The sequence below is a fragment of the Coturnix japonica genome, chromosome 29, assembly GCF_054131305.1.
Source record: "Coturnix japonica strain WE chromosome 29, WE-NBRP24, whole genome shotgun sequence".
Lineage (NCBI taxonomy): Eukaryota > Metazoa > Chordata > Aves > Galliformes > Phasianidae > Coturnix > Coturnix japonica.
In genome coordinates, this window is record NC_140691.1 from 7728035 (window position 1) to 7743647 (window position 15613).

The following is a 15613-nucleotide window of genomic DNA, read 5'->3' on the forward strand; positions in this document are numbered from 1 at the left end:
CATGGTGGAGGCAACCACTGGGTGGCTCGAAACATACGCAGTACCCCATGCTACCGCCCGAAACACCATATTAGGGTTGGAAAAGCAAATCCTGTGGCGGCATGGCACTCCGGAAAGAATTGAATCAGATAATGGGACCCATTTTAAAAATTCTCTTGTAACCACTTGGGCCAAAAATCATGGCATTGAGTGGATTTACCATATTCCCTATCATGCACCAGCTTCTGGTAAGATTGAACGATTCAATGGGTTGTTGAAAACTATGTTGAAAGCAATGGGTGGTGGAACGTACAAAAACTGGGAGAACCATTTAGCAGAAGCCACCTGGTTGGTCAACACTCGAGGATCTAGTAATCATAATGGTCCTAACCAATCCAGCTCCCTACGTACCGTGGAGGGAGATAAGGTTCCTGTAGTACACATAAAAAGTGTGTTGGGAAAAACAGTTTGGGTCCTTCCAGCGTCTGGAAAGGGCAAACCTCTCCGGGGTACTGTCTTTGCCCAGGGACCTGGGTGCACGTGGTGGGTGATGGACAAAAATGGGAATGTCCAATGTGTACCACAAGGGAATTTGATGTTGGGGGAGTGCAGCCAATGATTTCTTGTAGATATATAGGTAGAGTCTCAGAAAATATTTGACAAATGTCCAATTAGGTACAGGGCTTAAGATAGAGTGGATTAATGTTAAGGAAACACTTTTTTTTTCTATATACCTTAATTAGGCATTCTGTAAGCAAGTTTTCCATCTGAACTCTATATCGTGCACTGGCCATGCATGTGTAGAGTACACATGGAAAGAAGTATAAGTCAAAAGGAAATCTGCTGTGGTGGCTGGGAAAGGATGAGTGCACCTTGATGTGGGGGACGCCCTACTAGCACGGCCTTTCTCCTCCACCGCTGACATGTTTTCTTTTTTCTGGCAGTTTTGCCATTTTGTTCTCAAAATTAATAAATAGTAGGTTAGGTTACAGAGTTTTGTTCCCAACTTAGGGATTTGTATGGAATAAATATAAATTGTTGAGACAATAAGGTTGCTGATTATTCACAACTATATGTATGAGTGTGTATGTATGTATAAACATAATGTAATGATGTAGAATAAGGGGTGGAATGTCATGGTTTAATAATTTTGTAATTTTGCTATCAGTATTCCACATCATAACATCATATAAAGCATGAATTTTACTGAATCTGCTACTTACAGAAGAAAACTACATCTCCCAGAGAACAACACGATAGGTCACGGGACCTGGACTCTATATTAACTCGGTTGCAGACTAGACTGATCTCTTCTTTCGAGTTCTGGCGTTCAGGGGAGTGTGTGGGAGCCTTCACCGTCTCGCCTAAATTTCACAGTAGGCCTCTCGGTTACGGGACTCATTCTCTCTCCTATTTTGTCTGATTCGTTAGCTCAATTTTCAATTATATTATATTATATATTATATTTTATTATCCTGTATTTTGATATAGTATTTAGTAAATAAGTGTGCCTCCTTAGATCGTTGCCGCTGTTTTCTTTTCCTAATTAACTTTTTCCTTTCGGCCTAGGGCCCCCGCGGGGCCCACGGCCCCCTGTCACGGGCGCAAGTGGATTTTTCGTTCAAACCGTGACAACATCACTACTTGGTTTGGATCTTTGGGGTTGACAAGGGCTCGAATCACCTAGGAAGGCATAGAAACACAAGGGTTAGTGTCAAACATTTGCAAGTTGAATCATGAAAGGTTGTTGATATTTGGTAATAGAGTGGCGTCAGGAAGAAGCAAATAGGCTTCAAGCAACAGAGCCACTGTCTTGAAAGATATCCTCATGCAGGTCCAGCTCGTGTGTTGTTTCACTGTAATCCGCTTCTTTGGGTCTACCTAGCGGGCAGCAACACTCGAGCTGTTACTGATATCATTGAAAAGAACTGGAGACAATTTTTCTATTCCTAAGAGCTTCAAGGTGCCTAGAAGCACAAATAGAAACCAGCAGTATTTCATCACTTCACCTAAAGGAAGGTCAAACACCTGAGCTGTGAAGAGCAGTTACAGAACCTATGCATAAGATCACACCAGACATACTTTGTTCTAACAACAGTTATGGCACATAGTCCATTTCCTTCAATATTCCCAAAATGAAATGATGTGGAGCATTACAGGGAAAGAAAAACTGCACACAGACACTATGACCCTGATTATACTCAAGCAGCAGACTTAAAACAAGTCAGAGTTTCAGATTCCAGGATATTTCAGGACCTATCATGTGTGAAATTCAGTTACACAACAGTGCCTAGGTGCCTGCGTTACAAGCAACTTTCAGATCACAGCCATGTAAAATAAAAACAAATTCAGTGCAGAAATAGTAATCCTGTACCTTAATACTCATGAGATTATCCATTTTTTACAGCACTCTGACTAAGTTCTAAAACTTGCTCATCCCAGTTCACTTCAACAAGTTCCACCAGTTCAAGCAACGCAGTTCTGAGGTCCTATGTATGTTATGCAGATAGAATTGAACAGTGCAGAAATAATCTCTGACAGCTTTAAGAGCTCCGTTCTGCTTACAAACTCTCAGTCCAAAACTATTCACAGTTTTAAGGAAATGAACACCTGAAGCAGTTGGATCATCTGCCATTTGCTGCATTCTGCTTCTTGGCATCATGATTAGCACAAAGGGTTTTCTGCTGTCCTGCAGAGATGGACAAAGTCCTGCTTACAAATGGACCAAGTTTCAGTGTACAGCAGAGTTTGTACCAGACTAAAAAGCCACGTCATTCAATTCATGTGCTCAGGTTGTTATGCACTCCGAAAGGAAACAGAACTAACTGTTGGATTCTGAAGGCAATCTGTGGGGTCCTACATTACCTCCTGATTCTGGAAGTGGAAATTCTAATAGCAAATGCAGAACTTTGATCTTTGTAGACATGAGAAGAGCTGGCATTTAGGAACATTCATTTCAGGGAAATCAAATGATGTGTCTATATTTTTACTATAGATAGTATAGGGAGCAGCCAGTTGAAGAACCAGATACAAAAAATCCAGCCCACTGGCAAGAAAATACTTCTCCTTAAATTCTGTATGCTATCATGGTATAGAATCAAGCTACAGTGCCACATAGGCCAACCAAGCGTAGAACCAAATCCACAAAATACTGGTAGACAAAGCAGCAAAAACAGGGACAATATTCAGCAGACAGGCCTTTCTACCCACAGCTCAGCATGTTCTGCCATCCGAAAAGCAAGGCCTCTTGTAGAGTGCCATCATATTGTCATCATCCAAAGGAAAAACCCACACAGCAGAGCATACAGCACTACACCCATGCTCCAAATATCCGCCTGAAAAACAAAAAGACAAGCTTACAAACCTGAAGCACCTCAAATGGCTTCCTGACAGACTGGATTGTCTGCCCTTGCCAAAGCCCACATATAGCCCATGAAAAGCTGGCTCTTTCCCTCAGGAAATAAAACCTTATCGTCCCAGAGAAAGCATATAACCCTCATTCAATTGCCCTTCCACTCAGCTTAGAGCACTACTAAAACCAGCATCTTCACCTTAGCTCATCACACTGCTGCAGTTCCTTTTACAAGGATTTCACTGGCAAAAATGAAATCAAAGCCGTCACAAGGGATTTAGCACAGTTACGTGTTACTGGCTACGAGAGCTGTCAGCACAGTCACCTGTCTGGCTTTGCTGCTGTTCTATTTATGTATAGGCACAACAAGGTTCAGACACCTCACAGTGCAATTCTCACTTTGACTGTAAAGAAAAAGGAGGCTTGAAAAGCAGTGTGTGGAAAACAAAGAAACAAGAATTAGAACAACAGTGGGGCCATGGCACTTGTAGGAATTGCTCCGCCTTTAACAGCAGAGCGATTCAAGAAGTACGAGGGCATCCCAAACCAGACCAGTTTGGACAGATTAACAACTGCAAGTAGTGGGTTCCAAAATTCCAGACATGAAATCAAAGCTGGAAAAACTCTTCACATTTTCATCTCTCAGTTTTTAGTACATTGTGCATTACAACGGAAACAATTCTTCACATACAACTTGGAAGCTAAAGACAAGTCTGACAAAACAGACTGCACAGAAATGATGGATAATTAACAGAGCAAATTGCTCTTTCAAAAACTTAGTAATAGAAAGAGATCTCTGAAGTTGCTGTTCTGTAGAGCCCCAAAGCAGTCGCTTGAGACAGTTCAGGATTAGCCTGAGACAAACCAGCCAGCTGTGTGAACTGAGACCAATTGCAATTTTCCAGTCTGTGGCCACTGACAGCTTCTGAGAGCTACCAAGCGATGCAACCTAGCAGAATTCAGAAGGGAAACCAAGAGAGCCTACCTGAGCTCCACTGCCTTTAAATGCTCTGTGGAGACATTTGGGTGATTTTGCATGGCTGAAGCAACTCTTTATTGCTTTGTATTACTGCAATCATCTTGCTTGTTTTAATGTACGTTGAAATGAGGTGTGCATTACAGCAGTGTAAAACCAGTGGGAATAGCTGTGAAGAATACAAAATGAACAAGCTAAGACAGAAAGTGGAGAGCGGAAGTTATTTGAAATCTTCCCTTTCCCAGAATGTAGTAATCAAGCAAAAGTATTTACAAAGTCCAAGAAAAGGGGGATTGAGTTCGAACGAGGGGACAATCTAAGGCTTAACTATTGCAGAGGGGCTTGGGTAAGCAGGATGTCAGGTCAGATGAGAAAAGAATATTTTGAAACTCCATTGTCAGCGTTACGGGGAACACTGGGCAAGGGACCAGCTGGAAACGGTTGCAGGCTGAAGTCAACGCACAGTTTGATGAACAGCCGTGTGCTTCCTGCTGGATTGTGGGCTTCTGAGAACATCCGACCCCGACAGCTCCAGAAATGTCTTACAAGAAGGAGGACAGACAGAGTAACTGCATGTCCTCAATTCTTTTAAGGTTCACGGAGAGCCTAATTCATTATGTACAGTGCGTCTGGGCTACACTAAGAAGTTACAAGCTGAAGAGGAATTGATTTGAATAATGACATTTTAGTAAAGAGCATTACGGTATTTTTAAAAAAAAGAATAAGATTTAATACATTACACTTATAAAAATCGATTGAAACAAAACAAAGAGTTTGCAACAGTAAAAAGCCGCATTACATGTCATGAATTCCAATAGACAGGCAATTCACTGCATTTAAAACACATCTGGTCATAACTTCCCTCACAGCATTCTTGACTTCATGGTTCCTCATGCTGTAGATGAGGGGGTTTACTGCTGGAGGCACCACTGAGTACAGAACTGCCACCATCAGGTCCATGGATGGGGAGGAAATGGATGGGGGCTTCAGGTAGGCAAAAAAGGCAGTGCTGAGAAACAGGGAGACCACAGCCAGGTGAGGGAGGCACGTGGAGAAGGCTTTGTGCCTTCCCTGCTCAGAGGGCATCCGCAGCACGGCCATGAAGATTTGCACATAGGACACCACTATGAAAACAAAGCATCCAAAAACTAAACTGGCACTAAAATTGAGGAACACAACTTCCCTGAGATTTGATTCTGAGCAGGAGAGCTTGAGGATCTGTGGGATTTCACAGAAAAACTGGTTCACAACATTGCCTTGTCAGAGAGGCAGTGAAAACGTACTGGCAGTGTGCAGCAGGGAATAGAGGAGCACAGTGCCCCAGGCAGCTGCTGCCATGGTGGCACAAGCTCTGCTGTCCATCAAGGTCCCGTAGTGCAGGGGCTTGCAGATGGCAACGTAGCGGTCATAGGACATGATGGTGAGAAGGGACAACTCTGCTGAGATGAAGAAGGTAAAGAAAAAGAGCTGTGCAGCACATCCTGTGTAGGAGATGGCCCTGGTGTCCCAGAGGGTGTTGGCCATGGCTTTGGGGAGAGTGGTGGAGATGCAGCCCAGGTCGAGGAGGGCCAGGTTGAGGAGGAAGAAGTACATGGGGGTGTGCAGGCGGCGGTCGCAGGCTACGGCTGTGCTGATGAGGCCGTTGCCCAGGAGGGCAGCCAGGTAGATGCCCAGGAAGAGCCAGAAGTGCAGGAGCTGCAGCTGCTGCGTGTCTGCCAACGGCAGCAGGAGGAACTCGCTGATGGAGCTGCTGTTGGGCATCTGCTGTTCCTGGGCTTGGAGTCCTGCTCAGAGTGCAGAAGATAATGACAAGTCCAGACCATTCTCAGAGACACTCCTCCTGCTATACTATGAAATGTTTTTATTCTCTTACAACAGTGTACATTTAGCACCATTACTTGCATTTAATTTCATGTATTTTAGCATTCCTAAAGCAGAAGCAGCATATGGAACTCTGACCTTCCTCTTCTTTTCTTATCCCTTCTCCCTGGATATTTCCTACTGTTTCTTGTCTTATCTTTACCCCAGGTGCTCTTAGAGCCCCCTACCCCAGCTTCAGTGGCATTCAGTTTCAGTTAGATAATGCTTCCTGTTTTTATGATAAGTGAATTATTCATGCCTGCAGAAAATGAAGATAATTACAATTGGTTCCATTCTTAGAGAAGGGGTAGACTGAGAGCACATCATGTGTGACTGTTCACAAAACAAGCAAATGACTGACGAAAAATTCTCAGATCTCTGACAGCCCCTTTAAGGTTTCTGACTTCAATTCTTTTTGCCCCAGAAAAGAAAATGGAAACCTGCCTTCGCTCTCCTCTTGCCAAGACCGTTCACAAACATTCTGTTGAGCAGTGGAGCTGTGATCCCCTGCCCCAGGCAGCAGCTGTGGCAGCACAAGCCCTGCCGGGGTCTTCTTCCCCCCACCCGTCTCCCCGCAGCGCCCTGGGCAGCTCCCCGGGCAGGCTGAGTGCTGAGCCTGGCAGGTGGCAGAGTCCCATACCCGGCACACAGCCCCTGGGGCACAGCAGGGACCCTGCTCTGCAGGACAGCCCTGGTTACCCACCTGCAGCCCCCACTGCACAGCCTGCAGCCGTGCTGGGACACGCAGCCCTCAGGGCTGTGCTCTTACAATCCAGCACAGAAGCCCCCAGCTGGAGCAGAAGGCTTTTAACACAGTAAAGAAACATGCAGTGCCTGCGGCCAGATCTGCTATGGTTTGTCCCACATTTAGATAACCCTCTATTAAAAGCATCTGCATTGTCTACTGCAAGGGACTTACTGTATCATGGTCTTTGAGTAATGCTCTTTCATAGAGCTCGCAGCCCGCTTACACAGTACATATCTTGTAAGCTCTCTCCAGTTTCTCTCTTCTCTTTCTGTCATTTGCAGGCTGTGCTGTGTGCTGCTCCTGGGCACAGCTGTCTCTCTAGAGCACCATCCACTTTTATGAGCTCCCTGTGTCCCAGGAGCGTGGCCCAGCTCAACAGCAGATGATCTCATTTTTATCCTTCCCACTCGTGTCCCCTGACACATCCCTGGGTCCTCATGGCCAACAGCTCCTGAAATACAACAGCATCATGACTGTGTTTTGAAATCTGCTCAATTAACCACCACATGTCCAGTGGCCAGTGACTGATTGGAGACATATGGGGAGTACTATCAGAGTTCATTTGATGAAGCACAAAGGGCACCCAGACAAGAACAGGGAGGTTTGGACTTTCCCTGTGCAGGACACTGATCCAGCTGAGGCAGAGCAGGAGTCTCATCCCTTGACAGAAATCCTGAAGCTGAAATGGGATTCAGCTCCCCACAGAACCACAGTATCATTGGGATTCCTTTGGTTGTGTTCAGAAGAGCACAAGGAGTTGCCTGCATGTGAGCTCCTGCTCTGAGTCCTCGGTCCTTCAGCTGGGAGGCAGCTGCTCACACACAGACACTGGGTGATGCCCAAGGTGCCTGGGCTGCTCCTGATGTTTGCCAGTGCTTGTAAACCGTGTGGGAAATCACAGAATCACAGAATTGTAAGGATTGGAAGGGACCTCTAGAGATCATCGAGTCCAACCCCCCAGCCAAAACCTCAGGTATTTATAAACCTGGATCAAGTCCCCTCTCAGCCTTCTTTTTTTTCTAGGCTAATCAGACCCAGTTCCCTAAGTCTCTCCTCATAGGGGAGATGCTCCAGGCCCTTCACCTTCTCTGTGGCCTTCCGCTGGACACTTTCCAAGAGATCCCTGTCTTTTTTGTACTGGCAGCTCAGAACTGGACACAGTATTCCAGATGAGGCCTCACCAGGGCAGAGTAGAGGGGGAGGATCACCTCCTTCAGCCTGCTGGACACGCTCTTTTTAATGCACCCCAGGATGCCATTGGCTCTTTTGGCTACAAGGGCACACTGCTGGCTCATGGTCAATCTGTTGTCCACCAGGACGCCCAGGTCCCTCTCAGCAGAGCTCCTCTCCAACAGGTCTACCCCCAGCTTGTGCTGGTGCATGCAATTATTTCTACCCTCATGCAAGACTCTACACTTGCTTTTGTTAAACCTCATCCAGTTTCTTACTGCCCAGCTCTCCAGCCTGTCCAGGTCTCGCTGAATGGCAGCACAGCCTTCAGGTGTGTCAGCCAATCCTCCCAACTTCGTGTCATCAGCAAACTTGCTGAGGGTGGTCACTATCCCCTCATCAAGGTCGCTGATGAAGATGTTGAACAAGACCGGACCCCGTACGGACCCCTGGGGGACGCCGCTAGTTACAGGCCTCCAGCCAGACACCGCACCGCCAACGACAACCCTCTGCACTCTGCCAGTCAGCCAATTCTCGACCCACTTCACCGTCCACTCATCTATCCCATACTTCCTCAGCTTTGTTATAAGGATGTCATGGGGGACAGTATCAAAAGCCTTACTGAAATCAAGGTAGACTACATCTACCACCCTCCCCCTGTCCACCCAGCTAGTGACATCTTCATAAAAGGCCACCAGGTTGGTCGAGCACGACCTCCCCTTGGTGAACCCATGCTGGGTTCTCCTGATAACCTCCTTATCACCCAGTTGTCTGGAGATGGCATCCAGCACAAGCTGTTCCATCACCTTCCCTGGGACAGAAGTGAGGCTGACTGGCCTATAATTACCCGGGTCTTCCTTCTTGCCCTTTTTGAAGACTGGACTGACACTGGCCGTCCTCCAGTCTTCAGGCACCTCCCCAGTTCTCCAAGACCTCTGATAGATTACAGAGAGCGGCTCAGCAATGACCTCCGCCAGCTCTCTCAGCAACCGCGGATGCACCCCATCAGGTCCCATGGATTTATGGACCTTAATGTTTCCTAGGCACTCACGGACCACCTCTTCCCTGACTAAAGGGAAATCTCCCATTCCCCAGACTCTCTCATCAACCTCCAGGGTTCGGGATTCCTGAGGTAGAGCCCTTTCACTAAAGACAAAAGCGAAGATGGCGTTCAGTATTTTCGCCTTCTCAGCATCCCCTGTTACAAGAGCGCCCCCCTCACCTAGTATGGGGCCCACATTCTCCCTAGCCTTCCTTTTGCTGTTAACGTATTTTAAAAAGCCTTTTTTATTATCCTTTATCTCTTGAGCTAGATTCAACTCTAGGTGGGTTTTGGCCTTCCTGGTCGCATCTCTGCAGTCCCTGACTACATTCTTGTATTGTTCCCAAGTGGTCAGACCCTTTTTCCACATATCATGTACTTTCTTCTTTCCACGGAGCTGGCACATGAGCTCCTTACTCATCCACACAGGTCTCCTTGCACCTTTTCCCGATTTCTTAGTCACAGGGACTCACCAATCCTGAGCTTGGAAGAAGAGCCGTTTAAACACTAACCAGCTCTCACAGGCCCCCTTGCCTTCTAGCACCCTGGCCCATGGGATAGCCCCAAGTCGGTCCCGAAGGAGATCAAAGTTGGCTATCCTAAAGTCCAGGGTAGCAGTCCTACTTTTTGCTTTGCTTCCTCCACTCAGGATCTCAAACTCCACCATCTCATGGTCACTACATCCCAAGCTGCCCCCAACTTTTACTTCCTTAACAAGTCCTTCCTTATTGGTGAGAATAAGGTCCAGCAATGCCCCACCCCACGTTGGTTCCTCTACCACCTGCATCAGGAAGTTGTCTTCAATGCACTGCAAGAATTGTCTGGACCGCGCATGCCTGGCCATGTTGGTTGTCCAGAAAATATCTGGATAATTGAAATCCCCCATAAGCACCAGTGCCTGGGAGTGTGCCGCTACTTCCAGTTGCTTATGGAAGGCCTCATTGACCTCCTCCTCCTGATCAGGAGGCCTGTAGTACACACCCACAACAGTGTCCCCTTTGCCAGCCTGGCCCTTGATTCTCACCCACAAGCTCTCGACTTCTACATTACTCTCCCCCAGGTGGAGTTCAATACATTCTAGCTGCTCTCTCACGTAAAGAGCAACTCCACCACCCCACCTTGCCAGCCGATCTTTCCTAAAAAGCACATAGCCCTCCATGACAACATTCCAGTCATGCGAGCTGTCCCACCACGTTTCCATGATCGCAATGAGATCATGGCCACGTGACTGTACTCAGAACTTCAATTCTTCCTGTTTATTCCCCATGCTTTGCGTGTTGGTATAGATGCACTTGAGAGAGGCAGCATCTCTCCACCCCTCTCCATGCCTTTTAACTCCATTGTCTGCACCCAGCGAGTTCTGCTTTAAGACCTGAACTGCTGCCTCAGACCCAGTGACCCTTGTTTTGTCCCCTTCCCCCATCCTACCTAGTTTAAACACCTGTCAATAAGTCCTGACAGTTCCTCACCTGGAACCCTCTTACCCCTTTGAGACAGGCCGCTTCCGTCTGCAGCTGTCATGCCAGGAGCCGAATAAATTGCCCCATGATCAAAAAAACCAAGACTCCTATGTCTGCACCAACTCTTTAACCATTTGTTTAAGAGGTGGGTTTTTAGGCCCAACTCAGTATCCCTCCCTGCCACTGAAGGTACAGATGCAATAACCACTTGCACACCTGTTCCTTCGATTACCCGCCCCAGTCCCCTGAAATCATCTTTGATAGCCTTCAGGCTTTTTTAACTAACTTCTTCACTGCCAGCCTGAACTATCAGCAGGGGATAGTAGTCAGAAGGGCAGATCAGACTGGGAAGTCTCCCAGCAATGTCCCCGGGGAGGGAGCACACCTCCCTGTGGGTAGGGTCAGGCTGGCATATAGGGCCTTCCATTCCTCGCAGAAGGGAGTCGCCTATGATGACTACCCTTCTATCCTTCCGTGTGGAAGAAGTTTTGAGGCGTGGGTGTGTCCGCTTCCCCCGAGGCACCCTCACAGGTGGGGCTGCTTCCACATCGGCATTCACCTCTCCCTCGGGTTCCAGGGCCCCAAACCTATTTTGCAGAGGCACCTGGGGAGCCAAGCATGGTCGTGGGGGGGGACTCCCACTTCGCCGAGCTGCCGGTACCTGTTTCCACCCATCCTTTTCTCTCAGACTACTTTGGTCTGACTGGCAACTGCAGGATAGAGGCTCTGCCGACAGTCCCACACCCCCTACCTCTACATTTGTATTGGTAGGGGTAACGAGGACTGAGGGCTCAGTGCAGCAGGAGCACAGTCCATCTGCACACTCCTTTCTATCGCCTATTCGCAAGGTGACCGGGGGCAACATGCTTCTTGGGGAGCCTCAGCTGTGTGCCTGGATCCCAGGGCCGATAGGGCCTGGCACCACCCATCAATTTCAATTTCACAGTCCTTAATGGACCCCAGCCTCTCCTGTTCAGATTCTCTGATTGTCCGCAGTCTAACTACCTCCTCCCTAAGCTCCACCACAAGGCTGAGCAGCTCATCTAGCTGCTCACACCGCACACAAGTTGCATCCTTCCCATCCTCTCCTGGCAGCAGCAGGTTGAGGCACTCCTGGCAGCCAGAGACCTGAACTGCCGCATCTTGGAGCAGACCCTCTGTTTGGGTTGACACAGTCTTTGCACGGGAAGCCCGTTTCCTGGTGAGGACCATGTTTGAAGTGTTAGCATCAGGTCCTGTCAACAGAAGAGCAAGTTACCTGAGAAAAGACAAGAACACTGACCCGTGCTCACACATGATGCAGCCTCCACTCCCACTGCTGCCTTATTGAGTGGGTAGTCCAGGCAGCCCTCAAACACTGACTACCTCCAAACTAGGTGCTCAGAACAGCTTTTCACACCTTCTGTGTTGTGTGGGCGGGAACTAGTTCCCCACCCACTCTGGCCTCTCTTTATCCACACAGCAAATGGGTGTCTCTCTGTGCACAAGAGACGCTCCTGGGCATAGCTGTCTCTCTACAGCACCATCCACTTTTATGAGCTCCCTGTGTCCCAGGAGCGTGGCCCAGCTCAATAGCAGATGATCTCATTTTTATCCTTCCCACTCATCTCCCCTGACATTTCCCTGGGTCCTCAAGGTCAACATCTCCTGAAAGACAACAGCATCATGACTGTGTTTTGAAATCCGCTCAATTAACCACCACATGTCCAGTGGTCAGTGACTGATGGAGACATATAGCGATTGCTACTAGAGTTCGTTTGATGAAGCACAAAGGGCACCCAGGCAAGGACAGGGAGGTTTGGACTTTCCCTGTGCAGGACAGTGATCCAGCTGAGGCAGTGCAGAAATCTCATCCATTGACAGAAATCCTGGAGCTGAAACGAGATTCAGCTCCCCACAGAACCACAGGAGCTGGGATTCCTCTGATTCAGTTCAGAAGAGCACAAGGAGTTGCCTGCATGTGAGCTCCTGCTCTGAGTCCTCGGTCCTTCAGCTGGGAGGCAGCTGCTCACACACAGACACTGGGTGATGCCCAAGGTGCCTGGGCTGCTCCTGATGTTTGCAAATGCTTGTAAACCATGTGGGAAATCCCTGAGATAGACACCTCCTTCCTGGGCATCAGCTGAGAGCCAGAGAGGGGATAGCACCGGCTGTCTGGTGTATTCACACTCATCTGCAAGAGCAGCACAGGGCCTTCAGGAAAGCCATGCCCATGGAGTGTCTGTGTTGCTACGTCGAATCCAAGACCCACGATCTGTCTAATGTCTGTGTTTCACGTTCTGCACACTGATACCACAGATGATCTGCAGGCCTGAGCTCCTGTTTGGACCACAGGGACACAGTTACATGGCTTCCACAACTTCACTGTAGCACAAGGGGAGTACAGAGTCTTAACAAGGGTTGGGTGAGGAGTCAAGGAAGGGCAACTGCCCTCTGTGAGAGTGCACTGAGATCTGCCTGAGGATGGAAGAGCAGACAGGTCAGATCTAATGGAAATGGCCAACAGAGGAGACCATCAGTGTCTGTTCCTGTCTTCTTTTCATGGAGAGCAAGTGGAAGGTGCCCTCTGCAGACATATGGGAGTCTCATGTTGTCAGGCCATTGGCCCTTTTGGGAGCCTTTTTCACTCCAGTATCTGCTGCAGGGACAGCACAGCAGGGCATGTGCCATCCAGAAGATTCGTGCAGAGCACAGATGGGAGATTCTTGACCAAGCCATGGAGGAACCAAAGTGGAGAGCTTCTCTCTGCTGGATCTCATACTCTCCGTCAACAAAAGTCTGGTGGGATCTCTGAAGGTCGAAGGGGCATCAGGCCATGTACAAGAAGCAAATGGATCTCGTTTTATTTATTTATTTATTTATTTATTTATTTATTTATTTATTTATTTATTTATTTATTTATTTGAGTCCGTAAGCTTAAAAGATATTCATTAATGTCAATAAAATTGAGAGAAAGAATTAAAGACAAAAATTGAAATCAATGAAAATTTGTTAACCATTCTCAACATGAGAAAACCTCATGAGTCTTGTTCCATTTTAACTTGTAAATATTTATCTTTGAGGTGATTTGATGTCTTTTTTTTTTCTTTTTTTTTTTTTTTTTTCTTTTTCTGAAACTACGATGCTTTCCAGAACTGTGTTTGCTGGACACAAATGCCTTCAGGTTCAGGGACACAGACAGCGGTGCCAGTGCCAATGCCCTGAGACTATAGCCCGGCGCCCGCTGCTGCTCTTCCCTGCTGTCTATTTGATGTCCCTCATGCTCCAGGTGTCTCCAGCTCTCCTAAATAAATGGCTGTCATTAAGGGCATGTTTTCAGCAGGCCATTTAGACACATGCTCCTACCACAGCCTGCCAGATTTCCTCACCCCTTGCTCTTTGTTCAGCCAGATACCTCCCAATTATCTGCCTGATTTGTGACTTTTAGGGGGATGACTCAAATTTGCTCCATCTTGCCAAAGTCTGATGGACTGTGTTGTCAACTCCTTCACTGTGATTCTATCTATCCCTTCTTATCTTTTCTTTTTCTCTTACTTTTTCTTTTTCTATGTCGTTTTCTTCTCCTTTTTCTTTCCTTTACCTTTTCCCTTTCCCTTTCCATATCCTTTTTTTTCCTTTTCATTTTCCTTTTTCTTTTTCTATTTCTATTTCTTTTTTTCTTTCACTTTCTCTCTTTTAATATTTCATGCTTCAAAGAAAGCATGAATTCTGTAAGTTGTTCATTAATGTCAGTAAAAGAGAAAAAAAAATAGTTGAAGACAAAGAGAAATCAAGAAGAATGTGTTAACCCATCTCAAAGTGAGAAATACTCATGAGTCCTGTTCAGTGTTGATACCTCCCAACTCCCTGGCTGATCTATCCCAGGGAGATTACTGGAATTTGCTCCATTCCTCAAAATTCTGTTGTCAGCTCCTTTACCGTGATTCTGTCTATCCCATCCTATCTGTGTCTAACTCATTTCTTGTGCAAATATTCCCTATGAAAGATAAACCTCAATAGAAGCAGCTTGGACATGGCATACAGTTGATCACTGTGTTTTACTGTTCATTCAATTACATCACCTTTCCTTCTGTTTGTTGGCCATAAATAAAGATAATTCTTTCTTTTTCCATGTGCAGCTGGTTCTCTGTGGAAAGCCATTGGGAGTTGGTACAAAGTAGGTTTAACACTGAGCGGGTGATGGCAGAAGAGAAGAGTGATGTGAGGAAAAGTGATGCAAGTCCCATGGGGCCAATGAGAGTAGAAGCGAGGTGGGGAGATTGAGGAGGAACTTTGCCCACACAGAAACAGAATAGAACTCACTGGGGACATCCTGGATTGACATCAGTTGCAAAGTGCTTCTTTTACTTCCTGTATAAAACAAACTATAAACAAATAGACAATAACTGCATTTTGGATTCTTGCTCTTTAAGCTGTCTCCATTTTGCTGAACAAGTTCTGAAAACCTGAAGAAGATAACAGGAAGGCACAAGGCACAAGAGGCTCTTTAGTTAATAATGGGCCACAGGGCACATTTGGTGCTGAGTCCATCAACCTCCAGTGCAGAGAGAAGTTTGCACAAAGAACTCAGCAAGACAAAGTCAAAAGTAACAGTGAAGATTCTTGGAGTACTAATGGGCCCACTGAGGGCCATTACCAAGTAAGCTTCCCAAGGCACTAATTAGAGCAGATAATTGGAAGCCATGACTCCAGTCAGGCAAAGGCACTGGCATGGTGGCTCTGATGCTAAGAAAATCCTTCTTTGTCTTAAGAAGCAAACAGGACAAGCCCTGATTCCCAGACCCTTGGAAGGGAGATCCTGTCTCTCATGTTGGCTCAGGGCCCTTCCTGGGGCAGTGGGATGGAGTTCTGTATGATGTTTAATGAAAGACATGGGGACAGAAGATCCCAGGCTGTGCATGGGGTGCAAGGACGGTGTGAAGTTCATATCCCATATGGGCCCTGTGTATCATCGCAGGATGTGGGTTGAGAGAAGGGCCCAGTCTGAACAAGCAGTCAGTTCCAATGAAACTCTGAACTTCATAAC

The 15613-nt window shown here is 47.0% G+C and overlaps 1 pseudogene; it reads right to left on the reverse strand.

Moving 5' to 3' along the window:
* Nucleotides 1–10555: 10555 nt before the first annotated feature.
* On the reverse strand, nucleotides 10556–11799 carry LOC146755935 (uncharacterized; annotated as a pseudogene).
* Between the last annotated feature and the right edge of the window lie 3814 nt (nucleotides 11800–15613).